The sequence below is a fragment of the Ursus maritimus genome, unplaced genomic scaffold, assembly GCF_017311325.1.
Source record: "Ursus maritimus isolate PB19 unplaced genomic scaffold, ASM1731132v1 scaffold_30, whole genome shotgun sequence".
Classification (NCBI taxonomy): domain Eukaryota; kingdom Metazoa; phylum Chordata; class Mammalia; order Carnivora; family Ursidae; genus Ursus; species Ursus maritimus.
In genome coordinates, this window is record NW_024425564.1 from 1,285,789 (window position 1) to 1,289,355 (window position 3,567).

The window sequence follows — 3,567 nt, forward strand, 5'->3', positions numbered from 1 at the left end:
CCCCCCCCCCCCCCCCCACGTACTGGCCCAGTGACCCTGGACAAATGACTTCATCCCACGGCCCAAGCTTCCTCATCTGCAAAAGGTGAATACAGGAGTTCCCCCTCATCCATGGTTTTACCTTCCAAGGTTTCAGTTACCTGCAGTCAACTCAGCCTGGAAGCAGATGATCCCCCTTCTGACATACTGTCGAAACGTGGATGGCAGCCTTAATGCTGTGTCACAATGCCTCCGTCACTCACCTTGTATCACCTCATCACGTCGGCATTTTTCACCTCACATCAGCACAGGAAGGGTGACTACAGTACAGTAAGATATTTTGAGAGAGAGACTACATTCACGTAACTTTTATATATGGCCTTTCGTCATAATTGTTCTATTAGCTGTTGTTAATCTCTTACTGTGCCTCATACATAAACTTTATCATAGGTATGTACCTATAGGAAAAACCATCATATATATACAGGATTCAGTACTATCTGTGGTTTCAGGCATCCGCTGGGGTCCTGGAGCGCGTTCCCAGCAGGGGGGGGGGACCGCTGACTGATGGTACCCTACCCCTCGTTAGGGTTATTGCGAGCATTCTGTGGGTGAGGTGCTGAGAACGGTGCCTGGCATACAGCTCATGCTATAGAAGTGTTCGCTGCTGCTGGTAGTATGGTTTAGTTTTGCGTGGACTTTTGGCTTCTGGAAGCTGCTTTGACTTGTGCTGTGCCATCTAGATACCCCCACACCATGCTCTTTATTAGCAAGTACCTGGCCAGGCAGCTATAGGATATGCCCCTGACCACTGCCTGACTCCTGAGGTTAACCTGTTCCAGCAACTTCTGGCAGTCACTGGCCAGAAGCTCTTGAGAGCAAGGCTGGGAAAACAAGAAATAACTACCTAAACCAGAAAGCAGAGTGGCCTGCATAACCCAGAGCTCTAAGTCCTGAGGGTGCTTTCTGCCCTTTCCCAGAAGAAAGCCTGGCCATAGACAGCAGCTTGGGGTGGGTGGGGAGCCAACTCCCAGGCCGTCGGGATGCTCACGGGAGCACCATTCAGCCACCCTCAGGAGGAGTACCTGCAACAGGGGAGCGGCAGCCTGTGCGTGCCTGTCAGCAGAATGTGAGCTGTGCACGGGGGCCTGGCAGCCGCCAGACCCGGAGTGGCCCCCCTGCACCCCCGTGGGGCCTGACCTGACCAGTGTGCTGGGCAGTTTTCCATGCGTGAGCTGGCATTCAGGTTCTCTGTCCCCAAAGAGGCCTCACTCAGGGTTTTGATTCCAGGAGGCTCCACACTCCTGAAAAGATGCCTCCCAGGGATTTCAGAGGAATTTTACAGTTTCTCTTAATACAGTGGTTTTATGGCGTTATAGGACCCCAGGGAGACTTCCCTAAAGCTCTGAGAATAAGGTGTTATTCCCCAAGTCAGGTGGCAGAGGGGATTTTGCCTAGCTGGCTCAGGGCTCCTGGACGGCAGGCGCGGCATCCGAAGGGCGCTTGAGGAAGGCCGCAAGTCTCTGCCCCTGGTGACTGCAAAGAAGCCACCCTCGCTTCCCTTGGCACCTGCCAAAGGACCAGCGGCCCCACTCGGCTGGGGCGGGGCCTCTGCTAACCTCCACTGCCTGCCGCCTGACTTCAGATCTTCACATTCTTATGCAGGATACCCCCCTGCGCCCCTGAGCCTGCGTCTCTACCCACTCTCGAAGCGGCCCACCAGGCTCCAGGCTCTGATTCCCCAGTCCGCGCCTGGGTCAGAAAGGCAGAGGTTCTCATCCTGTCTGTGGTAGGATGGGCCTCTCAAGTACAGACTTACGGATTCCGGTTCCAGGGCCTCCTCTGGGACCTTCAACTCCTTCCCACTGCCTACCTTACATACTTTTTCCCTCCCGCTCTGCGTCTTCCTTTCTGGGCTCACACCAGCAGTCCCCATGGTCTGGTCTCAGGGTGAAGGACCAGCTGTTCTACCAGGACACCCTGCACACTCACCACCTACCTCTCGTCCCCTGAACCGCGCGGCACACGGGTTTTCACACCTACCAAGTCCTCAACTCTGTGTGACGTGCCAGAAGGCAGTTTGCTAACTGGTAGAAAGCTCACACCACCACCTGACTTCTAGTGTCCCTTTGCAGCCGTGCTTCACCTCACAATTACGTCAAAGAGACACAGTGTTCTTTGTCCCTGGATAAAAATGGACACTTGGTCTTCAATATAAATGCAATGCATGGATATTTTTTAATGTAATTTTACAGAGGGGGTATCCACTCTCGTTCCCACACTGTGCCTGAATGAGTGCCTCGTCTCAGTCCCCACCTCGGCTGTTACCACTTTGCCTGTGACAGTCACAACCAGCAGTGCTGCCCCCTCTAGCTCCACGCGAGTCTCAGTACCTGAGCCACTCTTGGCCCGGCCACACTCTTCCTGCCGGTTAACCCTGTATCCAGCCAGTTGGGCAGGAGTCCTGGGAACCTCTGTGGCCTCCAGAGTGTAACCTTCTCTTCCTACTAGAGTTGGTCCAGTCTCTTTGATGGGGCCTCTTTCTGCCTTAGTCCTGGGGCTTCGCATTCCTGCTCCCAGCTTAGCTGGATGCCAGGCCATGGTGTGGGTGAACATGGTCTCCAACTGCCAGTCCCCACCTGCCATTCCATGTCTCCTCAGATGCTGATCCGCGCCCAGACCACACCTGAGTCTGTGTGCCCTTAGACACCGCTCTGGGCCTCATCCGCGGGTGCCACCAGGCCGAGCCTCAGCAAGTTGGGGCCGGCTCCAGAGCCCAGCCCAGCTTCCTCCCCAGGCAGGAACATGAGGTTCCCAGCATGCTGTGTTCTGAGCCAGCTGGATGGGTTAGGCTTTAGAGGCAGTGCTGTTCTGATAGGCTACCCTGCAGCCCCCCGCCCCCACTGCTGAACCCCTCCTCTGCAGACTCGGAGGATGGCCATATCCCAGCTAGACGGCCTCCCCTTGCCATTGCTGCCAGCCAGTGATGGGTGGAGATTCCTCTCCATCACACATCCCCACTTCTGTCTCCTTCTCTTACTCTAATCTCACATTAACTCACTTTTCTTTCTCTGTTCCCCAAATATCAAGTGGAAACCATTCTCTGCTAATAATGACAGCACACACTTATTTAACTCTTACTGTGTGTGTTCGGCACTGTTTAAGCACCTTACACGTATGGCCTCCTAGCATCCTCACGACGTTTTGAAATATGAAACATGAACTTTGTTTTACACAGGAATAAAATGAGGCACAGAATTAAGGAAGTCCTTCAGAGGGCAGGTGAGCAGCAAGCTGAGGCACCCGCTTACAGCCCATACTCCTCACTACCACACTTCTCAGGACCCACAGTTTCAGGCTTCTGGGCACTTGGGCTCCCAACTGCTTGCCCAGCTCTCACCCTATGTGTTTAGAATCTTCCTGGCATTTGTCTTCTTGTTCTGGTCCTAACCCTGTGCCCTCTCTCCTGTCCTGGCTGTATTGTGCTCTGTTGCCTTTAGCCTGGCGGCGAGAGAAAGCTACCCAAGGACTCTAGAGTTGCACTGGGAAATCTGCAGTGCGTAATCCACATGCATGCCATCGAAAGTT

The 3,567-nt window shown here is 54.2% G+C and overlaps 2 protein-coding genes across 4 annotated transcripts in view; one reads left to right on the top strand and one right to left on the bottom strand.

Annotated features, from left to right (window-relative positions):
* Positions 1-3,567, top strand: part of CCDC167 (coiled-coil domain containing 167) — a 19,383-nt gene that overhangs the window by 8,363 nt on the left and 7,453 nt on the right. The window lies entirely within an intron of this gene.
* Positions 1-3,567, bottom strand: part of CMTR1 (cap methyltransferase 1) — a 63,345-nt gene that overhangs the window by 2,338 nt on the left and 57,440 nt on the right. Inside the window, exon 26 of the transcript XR_005838728.1 lies at positions 141-299. The gene's annotated coding sequence lies outside the window, so the exon portion shown is untranslated. The remainder of the gene's footprint in view (positions 1-140; positions 300-3,567) is intronic.